This window comes from Hyla sarda, chromosome 4 (assembly GCF_029499605.1).
Source record: "Hyla sarda isolate aHylSar1 chromosome 4, aHylSar1.hap1, whole genome shotgun sequence".
NCBI classification, from domain to species: Eukaryota; Metazoa; Chordata; class Amphibia; order Anura; family Hylidae; genus Hyla; species Hyla sarda.
Window position 1 is genome coordinate 102856459 of NC_079192.1, and position 19337 is coordinate 102875795.

Sequence of the window (19337 nt, forward strand, 5' to 3'; positions counted from 1 at the left end):
AAAGGATGAAAGTTTTGTACAATGTGAAGCAAGACAGTGCCATCTGCTGGGACAATGCCGCCAAAGTATATGGGATTGTGTATCTCTGCTGTAAACTAGAAGAATAGTTCCTAGGTCAATACAGCAGAAATCTAGAGGTAACAGAACATGACTATACACAGTATATTCTCAATAATTTAGGAGAGCATATATTATTCCTTATAATACATACCTCAGCAACTGCAGAACCACTTTTGGAAGAAGCAGAATATCATGCCAGTCTTTAATTAAATAATAAAATGCCCACAAACAATGCCTACCACAATTACCTGTGGCTTTCACCCTACCTTCCAAGAGCCATAACCATTCATTGATATAGTTTTTGTGCAAGATGTTACAATTTTTTTGTTGTTTTCATTTATTTTTTTGTCAGGTCTCCACACGTGACTGGCAAGACTTACCTACACCAGTAGATAATACTTATTCAGTGGTTCCTGTAAGGAAACAAATAAACACATATGCGTAACACTGCATAGTAAAGCGGTTGAACTGTGCCCAAAAACAGTGACCGGGGGTTAGCCTTTAGAGGGCAAAAATACAAAACCGTGCAGTAATAAAAATAATTTATTGGAAATTACAATACCAAATATCTGAAAACATCAGCCATTTCGTTGTGGGGATTTGGAACATAAGTAGCATAACAGCCTGACTTTCACCTCCCTAACTTCTGTATAATGTGCAGAGGAACCTTGTGTTGTGATGTGGCAGATGCTGCCCTAATGCGAAAAGAGTGACCTGAGAATTCCCGATGATTACCTCCCAAAGTGGTGATCATACTGTATGTGAGAAACGAACCAAAGGGTAATAGTGGGTGATCATCAGTTTGCTGCTCAAAACTGATAGTAATACCACCACCGGACACCAGGCATTCTGTGAGGGAAAGTAGTTTACCGAAACCCTCACCTGCAAGTTTTCATGACTGAGACATTGAGCTCGAAAAAACTATCCCTCCCCATTAACTGACACTTGAGCAAAGGCTTGGACTTTGGACGTTAGTGCATGAAAATTCCCCCGGTCTGAGGAACTCATAAAAAGCTAGGTACATAGCTGCCTTGATCACTGGACTGGGGAGGTGCCAGAATGGTCGTTTGTCCAATGCTTCTGACATGGACCTGAACACAATCCCAGTAATCGGTTTGCGGGACGGCCCCTTGGGGACACTATGCACCTGGATACCTCTGAGGGCCGCTTTAACAGCATGCAAAAAAAGATTGATGGTCTATCCAGGAAAGATAATGAAATAAAGTGTTGCAACCCAGCTAAATAAGTTTTGATAGTGTTATGTGACAGGTGTAAAGATAAGTGGAAAACCCCAATTAATGACAGGATGAGTAGTGTCAAAAGAAAAAGGAACATTAATGTGGCTAAGATAAGTGGTATAAGCGTGGAAGGCAATGTCATAGGCTTTCCTAGTGCTCGGTGCTAGAGAGTCTCTGATAAGGTTGCTGGCCACTTGTGAATGGAACTTCAATCCATCATTAGAGCTTGTGAAGGACAAGCGTGTCAACGGGATCCACATGGGGCATGACCTGAGAGAAAAGGCGAAAATTAGCCCTCGACAAAGCATCTGCTGCCATATTCAAGACACCCGGTATGTGTCGGCAGACAAGATTAAACTTATATAGAAGTGACAGAAACACCAATCTCCTGATGAAAGACATTACCCGACCTTTCTTAGATCTGCCTTTGTTAACAATCCCCACTGTAGCTTCACTGTCACAGTAAAATAACACTGACTGATTACACCAATTATGCCCCCACACACAAGCGGCCGCCTTAATGGAGTAGAAATGCTCAGGTACTATCAAAACCTACCAGATTCCGAACCTCAGTTGACCATTGTCCTGGGACAAACATTGAAACCACGTTCCACTCAGCAATGTACTTATCCCACATGAGAAGATCGGCCATGGCCTCTGCGTCCAAATAAATACAACTGTCCTGGTGAGCTACCGTGTGCAGTAAAGTCAATAATCGAGATACAAATTACCTGCCTTGGGGAATTATACGCATTGCGAAGTCCAACATCCCCAGCCGGCTTTGTAGTTTGACCCTTGCAGTAACCTGTGTGCAGGAAAACCTGTGACTTGTCGCTTTAATCCTGCTTAACTTCTCTACTGGCAGTCGGGCCTGCATATTGACCATGTCCAACACTATGCCAATATGTCTATTGGGAGAAACTGGCACCCCCACTTCAGCAAACAGCCCTAACAGATCTACCAACCTATCGGCTCCACATCCGGCGGTTCCAGTACCAGGAAGTCATCTAGGTAGTGGATAACGTACGGGCAACTGTCGACATTGACCAGAGCCCAATGCAAAGCTCGAGCAAGCTGGTCAAAGAGCCAAGGACTGCTTTTGGATCCGAAAGTTAGTTTAGTTGCAAAATAGTACAAACCTTTCCACTTAACCCCATACCACCTCCAAAGATCCTGTCTCACAGGTAACAGCTTGAAAGCATCCATAATGTCTGTTTTTGTCAACCAAGTACCGGGACCTAGTCGAATTATGATTTGAATGGCCTCATCGATTGATGCATAATGCATTGAGAATTCCACGGATGGAATAAGCAAATTGATCCTGGGTATTACAGATGAATATGGTGCTGACAAATCGCAAATCAAACACTTTTTATTGTTAAATTTTCCACATACTACCCCCACGGGGCTGACTCTCCAAGTATCGAATGGTGGAATCATGAAGAGGCCAATCATGTACCCTTTTTCTAATTCATTTTCTAACAGCTGGGAGACAGTGTTAGGGTCATTACTTGCTGACAACAGGTTATTACACTCGTAGGTGCACTGTGGTAACATGATCAAGCCTGTCTGAAACCCCTCAACAAACCTGTCTACCAGCCAATGCACCCAGCCAGTTTTAGGGTGTCCTGACAGGATTCTGACCAGGGCGGGAACCTGCACCCCGCCTAGTCATGCCTTTTTGTGAGCAGACCATACTAGGGTGTGCTCTATAGCATAGAAAGCAAACATATAGAAGTCTACAGTAACTATAATTGCATGTCGACAGATTATAATTGTTACAAATCTGGCTCCTTCCCAGGTACCTGCCTGGGCGCCCCAACTTATCCACGGAAGGAGACGATTTCTGACCAAGCGCTGGCATTGGGCTAGAGCTACTGCTGGTACCGGGCTCTACTGGCTGATTGCTCCCTGAACACCAGGCTGCCGTGTGGGATATAGATTGACAGATTGTGCACGCAGGAGATTTTAAACCCGCAAAGTGATTGCAAAGGAGTTCAGTATCAACTATGCTCCAATCTGCTACAAAGGCTTATTGACTAAAGATGCTGCCGCTTTGGCCGAGAAACTCTTGTGATAATCATAAAAATGAGTGCCACCATACTTGTAGGAAAATTCCGTGATTTGCAAGAGATACAAATCACGGTATACCGCTTAGACTGTGCATACAACCCTGAGTGACCTAAACAACCCCAGAAGTGATCAATAAATCTACCATGCATGCTTTAATCAAAAACGTGCTACTCCACGCTGAGCAGTCGGTTTAACTGTCACTGAGTGATATGAGAACGTAAATGACGTATGAAACGGGCAACTGCTCTGAAGACGTGTCATTAACAGCCGCAAGCAGAGATCACCCCTGAAAAACGTGTCAGGATAACAGCAAACCATGGCCTAGTGGTACTTTGATGCTCTGAAGACATGTCAGCAACACCAATTGCGACAATTCCCCCTGAAGAAGAAGATGTGTGGGTAACTGTTACTCTGATTTCGAGATGGTGAGCAACAGTGAGCCCTTGTCTGCCCCTAAAGAACGTGTAAGGTAAACTGGCAAACCAATTGCTGTTGCATGAGGATGACCTGAAAACGTGTCAGCAACTGTCCTCTGTGGTGATCTTCCCCTGAAGAAGAGTCAGAATTAAACGGTGAAATCACCACCTTTGTGTCCTGTATTAAATATGTTACGTGTTTGTGTTAATATACAGCCTTACTGTCCATGTGACAGAATTAGTGTCTGTGAGCACCCATGTACCGAAAGACCCTAACAAAAACAACCTTTACTAATCATATGCAAACAGTGACATCCTACCAAGTACCCGACATGCTTGTGACATGATTACTATTCCTCACTCATGGTGACACAACTGGACATGTGCCAGTATTGTGAATGTAAACGTAATATGTAATGCGAAATATAAATGCATGACAAAGAATGCGTGTCGTAAACTTAACAACCAGAAAAAAGAAAATGCTATCAACGACAACCGACTGGAAACACCGCCTGCAAAATGTAAACAACATAGCTCAAAACTTTCCCCCATATACCATACAAATTACTTACAAAATAAAAAAAATGTTTTTTTAATTATATATATGCTACCCTGACCTGGACCAGTATCTCTACAAAGACCAGGGCCAATGCATATATACACCTCTATGAACACCTGCCTACCCATACATATAAACTGTTACAGCCACTTACAACCTCCTTTTTTTCTTACTTTATACAACAAGACATCTTCCCTGCCAAAACACCATGCAGCGCCTAGTGACGGCGTCCCTGCACTGCACAGGTAGCCGCACGATGCCCAGAAGCGCTCGCCAGGCTTGCACAGCACCCTTTTACCGGGCCCCTGAACCTGCAGCTGACCGGGTAAATTTTCCAGCAGCACTTGGGGCACATCGACTAAGCCATACTCATCCCACCAATGCACCAATGATAACCCGCTGCTGCGGCCATATCCTCGCCAGCGCTGCAGACACGTCGACCCCGGCCCACCGATAACATAAGTAGTCTGCAAACTATCGCAATACGCCGGGACTTGAATAACCCGCATTGCCCGATCCCCGCACTTACCCACCACAACCGGGAACACTTGCCAATACACGTAACCCCCGCACTGAACTACAAACTCTTGAGAGGGGACGTACGAGCTGACAGCAGTGCACAGTAAACTGAAACACCGCCAAACGCAATGCACACACACCTGTGTGATGGGGGGGGGGGGGGGCGTGTGTTAAATATCCAAAACCCCTCTCACAAATGCAGCCTGATAGGCTTATCACTTAATAGAAGGGCAGGACCAAAAACAGAAGGTGAGCATGAGGGCCTTCACATTTTGGGCATGTGTGAACTGTAGTGTTACCAATAAGGTAACCCCTGTGTGTGTGTGTGTGTGGGGGGGGGGGGGGGGTGAATATATGCCCTATGTGTGCTTTCATAAGCCATTTCCCAATAAAACTCAGGTATTTGGCTGTGAAGCCCGTTACCCAGCTAGCGAGGATGGTGTGCATTGGCTTCACGCCCTATTACCTTTTATGCAGTTGTGGCAGTAGGATTATATTGCTTTCTACTGTGCTGAAGGTGACTGTTGTGTCTGCTCATGCAGCCTTGTCCATGAATTATCTCTTGTCTTGTCCGTGACTCATGGACAAGCCTGATGCTGCTGCAGGACTGGTTAGTAGCCCAGTAGGTATAGGGACCCCAAATGGTGGGATTTTCAGGAGCTGTTTTCTTTATTAAATATATAAAAAAAACTATAAACAACCACATTACAAAAGGTCTTTAATTTTCATCAGGTTAAATCATATAAACAGTTTTTGGATCTGACAGTGCCCATTTAACCTAGATCAACTAATGTATACATGTACTGATCTAAATCCTGCCTTCTAAGCAGACTGACCAAACAAATGGTTCCTCTATAGATACTGAATGTCATTACATACTCTTATTTACACAACTTCTAATTAAGTCTTGGGTCTTTTGCCTTTATGTCCTACAGAAACCTCCCCGCACATGTATGACATAATTTCCAGTACATTCTGCTAGCCCACAAGCAGTGAGGTCAAAAAGGATTCTTTATCCTCTCTTAGCATGTAGAAATAAAATCTGCAGGAATCAGGACAACCAACTCTGCCACAGAGGCCGTACCTGCCACTATAGGAATGGGAGACTGTAGGTTACGTTGGACCACTAATATCTGCGTGCATGATTGTGGAGCTGGTTTCCACCATTTCTAACCAATTCTGAAATTCCTGCATGGAAGTGGTTAGACCACTCAGCAACGAATGAATTTGAAGCATGGCAGAACCTATTGAAACCACCCTTGTGGTCTTCTGGCTATTGGCTGTAAGCATAAGAAATGGCAAAGTACAGTTTTCCTGGCTCTGTCTGGGAAAGGAGTATATTGGCATAATGAGCTCAAGAACTATCCAAGATCTCAGTGTGAGGGCACTGCCCACCTCTGGACCCCTGGATGGAGATAGTGAGACTGAAGCTGCCTAAATGCATGATGAGTGCAGATCTTCCGAAGTCCTGGTAACCAACCAGCTGGTATAATCTATGAGCTTTGATATGTGAGTCTAGCACTTATGCAGACCATGTAGACTGGTTAGAAAAAAAGTAATGAGCAACCTAAAACAACCTGAAACAAAGTAGAATAAATAAATCCATGCAACCTTGTACATAAGCAAGATCCAGACATATCTATGAGCCCTCATGTGATCTGTGAAGCATTTTAATTAAATATAAATACAATTATTAAGTAATTAATAAAGGGTTTCATTATTATTAGGGATGAGCATATTGTATAGAAAAGAAAACACTTGGGTCTTAAAATATAGCTTTTAAAGCTATATTTTAAGACCCAAGTATTGTTTTTTCTATACAATATTCCATGTGAATGCTGGTCTATTAATACATTTGTTGAATTGGGTGTCTATGCTTATTAGGGATGAGCAGAAATTTTGAACATTGCCAGGTTCAGTCGCAGCATTCCGCAGATAGGATTCCTTATGATAGATGATCCATAGTATAGAGAGGCTAAAATGGCTGCAGGTTAGACCCTTAGAGAATTATGTTGCATTTGATGCCATGCATCTGGGAGTGGACATGGAACCCCGCTGCCAGAGGATATAGTGAAAATTTAAAACAGGGGCCGCATAAAAATACTAGCACTGGAGTACCTCAAGAAATATACCATACAGTATAATATCGACAATGAATATAACACAAACATTACTTAAGGAGGGTATCAGGTAACTGTGCCCTAAGGTGTACCTACCAGGAGGTGACTGTGGGAGCAGTGGGGGATCAGGCTGGCATGGGCCTAGACCTATACTGGCCATGCTTTTACCTAGTGTAAGACCCTATACCTAGGTGGGGTAACAATTTCATAAATCACTCGGATTGTTAAAAAAAAAAAAAAAAAAATAGAAAACCACACTCACATTTTGGAAAATTATCTTTAAGTGAGAGCTGTCAGTCCAGGTCATCACACCCCCTGATCAGGCTGGGAATGCCATCCATAATATGATTGCAAAAAATGTATCCGGCCTACACTTATGTGAAACCCAACTAAATAACTGTAAATGACTTTAGTGGAAACTCAGAGCATCAACAGTGAAGTCACGCCTACAAACTATACCCATTTTTACATATTTGGGTGTAAAAGAAGGCCTTAAAACCAACACATGTAAATATAGTCAGATTTGAGTGGACAAGGTGGTAACCCTAATACAGTTGAGCTACTGCCACAATTTTCTGGGTATAATGGGCAGAACACACAAGATCATTATCATGGCTATAACAGTTATGATGTGGGAGCTAGCACCTGCTAATGATGGCTATATCCTTCACAAGCAGTTAAAGGGGTACTCCACTAGAATTTTTTTTTTTTTAAATCAACTGGTGCCAGAATAGTAAACAGATTTGTAAATTACTTCTATTAAAAAATCTTAATCCTTCCAGTATTTATCAGCTGCTGTTATGATCCACAGGAAGTTATTTTCTTTTTTAATTTACCTTCTGCCTGACCACAGTGCTCTCTGCTGACACCTCAGTCCATTTTAGAACCTCTCCAGAGCAGGATAGGTTTTCTATGGGGATTTGCTCCTACTCTGGACAGTTCCTAAAATGGACAGAGGTGTCAGCAGAGAGCACTGCGGTCAGGCAGAAAAAAAAATAAAAATAAAAATAAAAACTTCCAGTGTATCATACAGCAGCTGATAAGTACAGTAAGGATTAAGATTTTTTAATAGAAATAATTTACCAATCTGTTTAACTTTCTTGCACCAGTTGATTTAAATATTTTTTTTCCAGTGGAGTACCCCTTTAAGAGGTTCAGGGTGCTTTCTAAAGCTGCACATGTAACACAATGTAGGGGGAGTGTCACACGTGACATATTTTCTGTAGTTTTTACATGCAGAAAATCTGCAGCATTTACAATTGCTGTAAAATGCTGCGACCCCCCTCCTCCTAGATCTCTAAAATGAAGCCCTGACTCTCTGTTGCTCCTTATAAAGTGTTGCAATTTCTGCATGAAAAGTATATAACAAAAGTCAGCATTAAAGGGGTATTCGGGCTTTATACATCTTTGGATAGGGATGGGGGATAAGTAGTCTGATCTCTGGGGGCCCGCCGCTGGGACCCTCGCGATCTCAATTGAGCACCTGGCATTCTGTGTGCTGCCTCCGAGACCGAGATGTGGCGTCACGACCACGGCCCCTCGTGATGTCACGCCACACCCCCTCCATTCATGTCTATGGGAGGGGGCGTGATCGTGGGGGTCTCAGCTGCGGGACCCCTGCGATCAGACATCATATCCCCTATCATTTTTCATGCAGCATGGCAGATGTACATTTAGGATATATTTACATTGTGCATTGCCCTACCTCCCTACCTGTCGAGCCACCCCCCCCCCACAACCAACTCCCCCCAACCCCCCCCCCCACCGCCTGCAAAAATAAACCACAAAAATAAAGTACTGATATAGTTATCATATAATATTGTTGCTGATGAGCCAGATAAAAATATTACCTCCATAATACTACTAACAATACACATTCTACATTATTTACCAAAAGCTGTGAAGAGGAAAAGTTGCTCTTAGCAACCAAATTGCTGGTTCAATAAAAATGGTCAACTATTCCTTTGCACAAGCTTTGATAAATATTCCCCATTGTCAATGATACCACAACAAAATGTCTAAATAACACTGTCACACCATGACTGCTTCACACCATATATACAGTAAGTGACTGCAGTGCAGTTACATTCAGTGACTCACACATGGCGTCTTCTCTGATCAGAGTCATTCACATCATATTCTCCATCTGGCCAGATCGTCATGACAACTTTCTCCAGCCACAATTTGGCCCAATTTGGCTCCACACTTTAGCAACATCCTTCCCACCTAAATAATAATGCCGTCCTTGGTGTCCTGTAGAGTAAAGTAGGTAGAAGAGTGAATAGGGTGAGAGTCGGTGACGTCATTGCGTCTCGCAGTGCATAGCAACGACGCAGGGGACGCACACCGAGGCCTGAAGCAGCGCGGACCCGACCCCGGCAACAGGTAATTATACAACCGGGGATGGGGGAGGCAACGGGGCAGCGGCGCCGGCAATGGGTGCCGCTGCCCCTTCTCTCCCCCTGTCTGTCGGCGCTGCTGCCCCATTGCCGGTGCCGCTTCTCTCCCCCTTGCTATCGGCGCCGGCAATGGGGCAGCGGCACGATAGCCAGGGGGAGAGAACGGGCAGCGGCGCTGATAGCCAGGGGGAGAGAAGGGCCGGCAGCAGGGCTCTAGACCCCAGGACATGCAGGGGCAGAGAAGCCGGCAGCGGTGGTGGTGTCTGCACCTGCAAAGCCGCTGCAGTTCATTGATTTAAAGCGCCCGCTTTAAATCATTGATCTTCAGCGGCTTATCGGCGTATAACACGCAGGTAGACTTTAGGCTAAAAAATTTTGCCTAAAAAGTGCGTGTTATACACCGATAAATACGGTATATATATTATATTGTGCTGCAGAATATGCGCTAGAAAACAATGAGAGAGAGAGATAGTCAAAACTGTTCAAAAGAAAGGAATGCATTTCATGCCCATAGCAATCTACCATAAATCAGCCTTTTTTTTAAGATACCGTATTTTTCGACCTATAAGAAGCACCGGCATATAAGACGCACCCAATTTTAAAGGTGCAAAATCTAGAAAAAAAAAGATTCTGAACCCAACAGTGATCTTCAACCTGCGGACCTCCAGATGTTGCAAAACTACAACTCCCGTTGGCTGTCCGGGCATGCTGGGAGTTGTAGTTTTGCAACATCTGGAGGTCTGCAGGTTGAAGACCACAGGTATAGGAGGTAATACCCACGTGTCCCCACCGCTACGGACCCGTCACCGCTGCCCTGGATGTAGCTCTACCGCTGTTGTCGTGTCCCCGTGGTGTCCCCGACGCTCCGGTCATCTTCTTCTCCGGGATCCACGCTCTCCGTCGCCGTCATCACGTCGCCATCATCACGTCGCTACGCATGCCGCTACGCACGTCACTACGCACGCCACTCCTACTGGATGATGGGACGGCGTGCGCGATGACGTGATGACGTCTAAGGAGAGCACCGGCCATGCAGGGGATCCCAATCGGAGCAGACACCGAGGAGGCAGGTAAGGTCCCTCCCGGTGTCCTGTAAGCTGTTCGGGATGCCGCGATTTCACCACAGCGGTCCCGAAAAGCCCGACTGAGCAGCCGGGTTAGTGTCACTTTCGCTTCAGACGCGGCGGTCAGCTTTGATCGTTGCGTCTGAAGGGTTAATACAGGGCATCACTGCGATCAGTGATGTCCTGTATTAGCCGCGGGTCCCGGCCGTTGATGGCCGCAGGGACCGCCGCAATAGGTGTGTATTCGCCGTATAAGACGCACCAACTTCCCCCCCCCCATCAGTTTTGCCGAAGAAAAAGTGCGTCTTATACGGCGAAAAATATGGTAATCCAAACAGTAAAGAACCTACATATATCAGTAATGTAACAAACGTAACCCCTGCATAATAGTTAGGCACCGTATAATGTGAACTCCCAAAAAAAAAACAATAATGTTACTAGAGTCACTTTAATGAATGTATAAAAGTTCAATTTTTATTATAAACAATATATGTTAAAAAGTACATATCATTTAAAAAAGGATGAATTACATCAAAATATAGGCTACATTGCTGGAACCTCTGCATAAAAGTGATCATATTATATGGGTTGTAAATACAAAGTACATAATATAGCAAGATAAGTCCAAGGCAGCACACAACTCAGCAATGACAATTAAAAAATGAAATTGCATAAAAATACTGCGTGCATAAATCATCTGTTATAAAAATAACATTAACAAATAAATTTCATACGATGAAAAGATATATTATATCCATGTAACCTTCATCCGGAACGAAGATTACGTGCCGAAACGCACGTAGGAGTGGCGCCATCCTGGCCCCTGCATCTTATTTATTTTTGTGTCTAAGTGGGTATAGTATATGTTTTCAATTGCATCTCCATAGACGGCCATGCATGTTCAAACAGAATCAGCAGCAACATTTAAGGCTGGGTTCACACTGTGGAATTTCTGGGCAGAATTTCTGCCGGAGATTGATCAGGCGGCACTAGGACCACGCCGACTACATTGCCGTCCCCATAGATGGCAATGCATTTCTGGGTGGATCTTTTGGGAGATCTGCTCAGAAATGCATTGCCATCTATGGGGACGGCAATGTCTGCTCGGTCCTAGTACCGCCGGCTCGATCTCTGGCCGAAATTCTGCCCAGAAATTCCACAGTGTGAACCCAGCCTAACAGGTTCATTGCGTCGGAATGGGAAATTCTGCGGCTGAAAAATCTGCCGCAGAAATTCTGCCATGTGCATAGTGCAGCAGAATCCCATTGAAATCAATAAGTATTTACAAGCTGAATATTTCAGCAGAACTCCGCTCAGACATTACGCCCTGTTTACGTACCCTAAGGCTAGGTTCATGCTATGGAATTTCCACCTGCAATTCCGCTATGAAATTGCAGGTGGAAATGTATAGTGTAGTGAATGGGTTTCTGTTCACAAATTCACACTTCGGAATTTGTGAAGCGGAATTTGTGAAAGGAAAATCTGCATGGAAATTTCCACCTGAAGAATGGCGTTGCTCATTCTTCAGGCGGAAATAATCGCAGAACACATTGCAGCCTATTGGAGACTGCAGTGTTCGTGCGGTCCTAGTGCAGACTGATTCAGCCGGCGCTGGCCGCACTCAGAATCTCCGGGCGGAAATTTTCTGCCCAGAGATTCCGTAGTCCGTAAACCAAACACTACTTGTGATGCAATTTGGAGGGTGCCATCTGCTGAATAACATTAGATGCAGCACTTTTAGCCTGATGCATACATACATTTTTATTTTATTAAAAATTAAAAAAAATGTTTAAAAATTTAAAAATAGAGAACAATAAATTGTAAATAAAAACTGTAGTGACATGTTAAGGTAAATTCCCACACATTTAAAAGACGTGTTTCCGCCCGGGATCGAACCGGGGACCTTTCGCGTGTGAGGCGAACGTGATAACCACTACACTACGGAAACATTACAATGAAAGGAGCTTGCCTCGTGCTTTGTTATCAGAAAGACTGTAGGATGTCGGTACTTTCCTTCTTTACTTTATAGGTTTTGCTACATCGCGAAGCTTTTGTCCATGTTGTAGTATCAAGCTTTATGTTCCTTGCTGTCAGCACCCTGTAAGAGCACAAGAATGGTATGATCCGAGCTGTCTGTTCCTTGCTGTCAGCACCCTGTAAGTGCACAAGAATGGTATGATCCGACACAACCATTGCCGTTATGAAGAAAACACGGTGGTAACTATCATTTATTTCATTCGCCTGTAGAGGGCAGTATAACTCTGCTGGAGGGTGCAGAACAGTCCATTCACGGGGGTTCCGATGAGTAAATCGTGGAGCGCTGGGATGCAGCACTGTGAGTGTTGTAGATAATGACAATAAACCTGCTGACCTGCTCTGGGTACATTTTGGCACTACGTAAGGATCTCTGGGCATGAATATGTGGGCAGAAAAGTACACTATGTAGCCTATGGGTAAAAAACGGGGGTGTTGAGTAGGCACAGCCTGGGCACTAAATGCTACTCTGTGGACACCATACAGCAGTGTTCTTCTTCCTGTACCTGTTGCAAAACTACAACTCCCATCATGCCCTGAGAGCAGCCCCCCCCCTCCCCCCCCCCCCCCCCCCCCACACACACACACAGTTGCTTTTGCAAATTTCAAAACTACAACTCCCATCATGCCCTGACATCAGTGTCTCTACAGCAGTGGTCTCAAACTGTGGCCCTCCAGATGTTGCAAAACTTCAACTCCCAGCATGCCCGGACAGCCAACGGCTGTCCGGGCATGCTGGGAGTTGAAGTTTTGCAACATCTGGAGCACCACAATTTGAGACCACTGCTCTACAGCTATCAACTACAAAGCTACAACTTCCATCATGCCCGGCAAGCAGTGTTCCCCAACCTGTGTCTCTGCAGCTGTTGCAATATTACAACCCCCATCATGCCAATTATGAGAATTGTAGTTTAGCAACACACGTGTTGGGGACCATTATTGTCGGTGGGATGCCCGTAGTATCATATCATTGTGGAGAGCGAAATGCCATCTTAGGCCCCTTTCACACTACAAAATGACTCCGTTTTAAAGATCCGTACGAAGTTCTGTCTAAAAATCAGCTGAAAACGTCAGTTACAAAATCCTATACGGCCGTTAGAAAATCCCATTATAGTCTATGGGATTTTTCTAATAGCCGTTTTAACCCGTTATAGCCTGTTATTAATAACAGACGTTATTTTGTGATGGAAGGTGGTAACGGGGAAATAGTGCATGCGGAACTTTGTACGGATCATTAAAACGGAGTAATTTTGTAGTGTGAAAGAAGCCTTATACACTGCTCAAAAAATGGGGACACTAAGATACTAAGATAACACATCCTAGAAGGGAACACTAAGATAACACATCCTAGATCTGAATGAATGAACTAATCGTATGAAATCCTTTCCTCTTTACATAGCTGAATGTGCTGACTAGTGTTGCTCGCGAATATTCGCAATTCGAATTTTATTATCGAATATCGCATATTCGCAAATTCGCGAATATTCGCGAATATTGCGCTATATATTCGTAATTACGAATATTCGTTTTTTTTTGTTTTTTTTTTCACAGTGCACATCACAGTGATCATCCCTCTCTGCTTCCAGCTTATGTGGTATAAGAAGGCTCTAATACTACTGTGTGAGACTGGTGTGCGCATTTTCGCATATGCAAAAATTTGCATATGCTAATTTTCGCATATGCGAATTTTCGCTTATGTTAATGTGTTGTATATGCTAATTTTCGTATATGTAAATTTTCGCGCACGCGAATATTCGCATATGCGAAAAAAAGAGAATATTACGAATATGCGAATATTCGCGAATATGGCGAATATTCGTCCATATATTCGCGAATTCGAATATGGCCTATGCCGCTCAACACTAGTGCTGACAACAAAATCACACAAAAATTATCAATGGAAAACAAATTCATCAACCCATAGAGGTCTGGATATGGAGTCACACTCAAAATCAAAGTGGAAAACCACACTACAGGCTGATCCAACTTTGATGTAATGTCCTTAAAACAAGTCAAAATGAGGCTCAGTAGTGTGTGTGGCCTCCACGTGCCCGTATGACCTCCCTACAATGCCTGGGCATGCTCCTGATGAGGTGGCGGATGGTCTCCTGAGGGATGTCCTCCCAGACCCAGACTAAAGCATTCGCCAACTCCTGGACAGTCTGTGGTGCAACGTGGCGTTGGTGGATGGAGCGAGACATGATGTCCCAGATGTGCTCAATCGGATTCAGGTCTGGGGAACGGGCGGTCCAGTCCATAGCAGCAATGCCTTCCTCTTGCAGGAACTGCTGACACTCCAGCCACATGAGGTCTAGCATTGTCTTGCATTAGGAGGAACCCAGGGCCAACCGCACCAGCATATGGTCTCACAAGGGGTCTGAGGATCTCATCTCAGTACCTAATGGCAGTTAGGCTACCTCTGGCAAGCACATGGAGGGCTGTGTGACACCACCCCCCCCCCCCCAAAGAAATGCCACCCCACACCATTACTGACCCACCACAAAACCAGTCATGCTGGAGGATGTTGCAGGGCTCTGATAGTGCTCCTCCTGCTCCTCCTTGCACAAAGGCGGAGGTAGCAGTCCTGCTGCTGGGTTATTTCCCTCCTACGGCCTCCTCCACGTCTCATGATGTACTGGCCTGTCCTGGTAGCACCTCCATGCTCTGGACACTATGCAGACAGACACAGCAAACCTTCTTGCCACAGCTCGCATTGATGTGCCATCCTGGATGAGCTGCACTACCTGAGCCACTTGTGTGGGTTGTAGACTCCGTCTCATGCTACCACTAGAGTGAAAGCACCGCCAGCATTCAAAAGTGACCAAAACATCAGCCAGGAAGCATAGGAACTGAGAAGTGGTCTGTGGTCACCACCTGCACAACCACCCCTTTATTGGGGGTGTCTTGCTAATGCCCATAATTTCCACCAGTTGTCTGTTCCATTTGCACAACAGCATGTGAAACCGATTGTCAATCGGTGTTGCTTCCTGAGTGGACAGTGTGATTTCACAGAAGTGTCATTGACTTGGAGTTACATTGTGTTGTTTAACCCCTTAACGACGCAGGACGTATATTTACGTCCTGCGCCGGCTCCCGCGATATGAAGCGGGATCGCGCCGCGATCCCGCATCATATCGCGTCGGTCCCGGCGCTAATCAACGGGCGGGACCCGCGGCTAATACCACACATCGCCGATTGCGGCGATGTGCGGTATTAACCCTTTAGAAGCGGCGGTCAAAGCTGACCGCCGCTCCTAAAGTGAAAGTGAAAGTGACCCGGCTGCTCAGTCGGGCTGTTCGGGACTGCCACGGTGAAATCGCGGCGTCCCGAACAGCTGATCGGACACCGGGAGGGCCCTTACCTGCCTCCCCGGTGTCCGATCGACGAATGACTGCTCCGTGCCTGAGATCCAGGCAGGAGCAGTCAAGCGCCGATAATGCTGATCACAGGCGTGTTAATGCACGCCAGTGATCAGCATAGGAGATCAGTATGTGCAGTGTTATAGGTCCCTATGGGACCTATAACACTGCAAAAAAAATGTAAAAAAAAAGTGTTAATAAAGGTCATTTAACCCCTTCCCTAATAAAAGTTTGAATCACCCCCCTTTTCCCATAAAAAAAATAAAACAGTGTAAAAAAAATAAAAAATAAACATATGTGGTATCGCCGCATGCGTAAATGTCCGAACTATAAAAATATATCATTAATTAAGCCATACGGTCAATGGCGTACGCGCAAAAAAATTCCAAAGTCCGAAAAAGCGTATTTTGGTCACTTTTTATACCATTAAAAAATGAATAAAAAGTGATCAAAAAGTCCGATCAAAACAAAAATCATACCCATAAAAACTTCAGATCACGGCGCAAAAAAGAAGTCCTCATACCGCCCTGTATGTGGAAAAATAAAAAAGTTATAGGGGTCAGAAGATGACATTTTTAAACGTATAAATTTTCCTGCATGTAGTTATGATTTTTTCCAGAAGTGCGACAAAATCAAACCTATATAAGTAGGGTATAATTTTAACCGTATGGACCTACAGAATAATGATAAGGTGTAATTTTTACCGAAATATGCACTGCGTAGAAACGAAAGCCCCCAAAAGTTACAAAATGGTTTTTTTTTTTCGATTTTGTCGCACAATGATTTTTTTTTCCGTTTCGCCGTGCATTTTTGGGTAAAATGACTAATGTCACTGCAAAGTAGAATTGGCGACGCAAAAAATAAGCCATAATATGGATTTTTAGGTGGAAAATTGAAAGGGTTATGATTTTTAAAAGGTAAGGAGGAAAAAACGAAAGTGCAAAAACGGAAAAACCCTGAGTCCTTAAGGGGTTAAGTTTTCCCTTTTATTTTTTTGAGCAGTATAGTTGTACTAGTGTGATGATGAACCACCAAGCGAAACGTGCAGAATCATGGTGGCATAACATGGGGTGTGATTTATGTATGAAGCCTCTTGTACCACTCATGGGCAGTGTGACCAGATTTTGGTGGAAAAAACTAAATCCTATCCCTCAGGGGAAGTCGCTAGTGTTCAGGATATACAGTAACCTATACTCTGGCCCTCTCACCAAGGCAGTCCCTAACTGTTTGACACCCTCTCTCTACACTCCGCACATAGCAATTTGTCACCCACGCACCCCCTGTGATACCCTCCCTGTGCACACTGCACATTACACAATGTCACCTGCAGCATTTTGCAATAAGCTGAATGGCTCTGCTATCACTTGCTTGTGTCAGTGAGGTCTATGTGTTTGCTGGACCTACACAGGGATAGGGCTATGTGCTTGCGCATACGCAGTGCCGTTCACTTCAGAGTAACAGCTGTGATTGCGTCACAGGAAGTGGGTCCAGCTTTCTGACAAGTTCAGGAAAATGACACAACCTGTACATTCTGTACACATCCTAGGAAGAAGCCAAAAAAGGCCATCAATGGGCAGATATCAGTAAAACTGTTTTAGTGTAATGCACCACATAAGAATGCTATTATTGTTACCATGTATACACAATATTTGCTTCATTTGTTCCTTGTGCTTCTTTGTATAACTGGATTTGTTTCTGACTAAGCCTACGGCTACATTGACTTATTGTAGCGCTACAAGATTGGTTTTAAAGGGGTATTCCAGGATTTTTTTTTTTACTATGCTACAGGGGCTGTAAAGTTAGTGTAGTTCATAATATAGTGTCTGTACCTGTGTGTGACGGTGGTCTCGCAATTCTTCTGTGATTTTCGCCCCAATATTTATTTCTAACAGCATACAAAATTACTGTAACGATCCTTCCTACGGTCCGGTGTCCCGGCATCCTGGCCGCAGGCGCTCATCTGCTGTATCTGCGGTCCGGTGTCCCGGCCGCAGACGCTCCCCTCCTGTGAGGTGTCTTCCTGTGGTCCAGTGTCCCGGCCGCAGGCATTCTCCTCTTCCCTCCTCCGGTGCTGCGGTCTGCATCCTGGATGGCGGCACTCTTGTGTCTCTACCCCTACTCACCTCTCCACGCTTCGATGCTCTCAGATTGCCAACATGTGCACACCCGCCCCCTAGTGCGCGCGTGCCGACTCCCTAAGATTTAAAGGGCCAGCTCACCAATAATTTGTAATTGCTGGGTGCTGACCCTATAAAGGGGACTGACTTCCCCTTGACCCCTGCCGGATCTTTGTGTCTCCTAGAGCCGCAGACGCTCCCCTGCTGTGAGGTGTCTTCCTGTGGTCCGGTGTCCCGGCCGCAGGCATTCTCCTCTTCCCCCCTCCGGTGCTGCGGTCTGCATCCTGGATCGCGGGCACCCTCGTGTCTCTACCCCTACTCACCTCTCCACGCTTCGATGCTCTCAGATTGCCGACATGTGCACACCCGCCCCCTAGTGCGCGCGTGACGTCTCCCTAAGATTTAAAGAGCCAGCACACCAGTAATTTGTTATTGTTGAGTGCTGACCCTATAAAGGGGACTGACTTCCCCTTGACCCCTGCCGGATCTTTGTGTCTCCTAGAGCCTTAGAGAAAGCGTCTTCCTGTGTGTTCTGACTTCCGTGTACTGTACCTTCTTTCTACATTACTTACCTTGCTCCTGTGCCGCCAGCCTCTGACCACCTTGCTTCGTCCCCGACCACACTCCTGTGCCGCCTGCACTGACCTTTTGCCTGTCCTGACTACGAGCTTGCCTATTCCTTTCTGTGCCATGCTATACCTCGGCAGCCTGTGTGGACGAGTCGTATCAGGGGTAGCGACCTGGGTACCGCCTGCCGCAGCAAGTACGTCCCGCTTTGCGGCGGGCTCTGGTTAAAACCAGTGGCACCTTAGACTCCGCTCACGCCTTCATCAACACAGGTCCCCCGGATCCACTTCTCCATCACCAGCCATTAGAATTACTCAGGTTTTGGGTTTTCCCAGGTTGAAGTGCATCGAGACCGGACATCACAAGTCAGGGGATCATAGGGAGCCTGTCTGCTTCAATGGGTGGAGCAACCGCTGGGTAGGAGAGAGATCTTTTTCAACAGCTGTAGGCACTCTGGTTAGAAAACACTAGTCTTTTGAATGGAATGCAACTCATTTGTGTTTCAGTGGGTGGGGTGGCTGATATGTGGGAGGGAGGAAAGTGGCCTCAAAATTACAAGCATGGAACTATGAGATGTGTAGTTTGAGAATGAAATCCAACAGTTCACAAAAAGCTAGCCACAGCATTATAGTAATCTCACAACATAGCCATTTAGCCCCAAGACAAGCACAGATCCGTCCTAAGCATGTCCATTACTGTCTGCCAGGTATGTACTAAAATCACTTTATGGTGGATAACCCCTTTAAGTAAAAAGCAAAAAGCCGCAGTGTAGAATTAAAGAAGTACTGCAGTCTTATACACTAATACCCTAT

General features: G+C 45.1%; 1 protein-coding gene and 1 non-coding gene across 2 annotated transcripts in view; both read right to left on the reverse strand.

The window, feature by feature from the left end:
- The window catches only part of SYNM (synemin), a 67706-nt gene extending 58499 nt beyond the window's left edge, over window positions 1-9207 (reverse strand). The window contains exon 1 of the mRNA XM_056571839.1: window positions 9086-9207. The gene's annotated coding sequence lies outside the window, so the exon portion shown is untranslated. The remainder of the gene's footprint in view (window positions 1-9085) is intronic.
- A 3116-nt stretch (window positions 9208-12323) lies between these two features.
- Window positions 12324-12396, reverse strand: TRNAV-CAC (transfer RNA valine (anticodon CAC)). The gene has a single exon. It is a non-coding gene; the product is annotated as a tRNA-Val (tRNA).
- Window positions 12397-19337: the final 6941 nt, after the last annotated feature.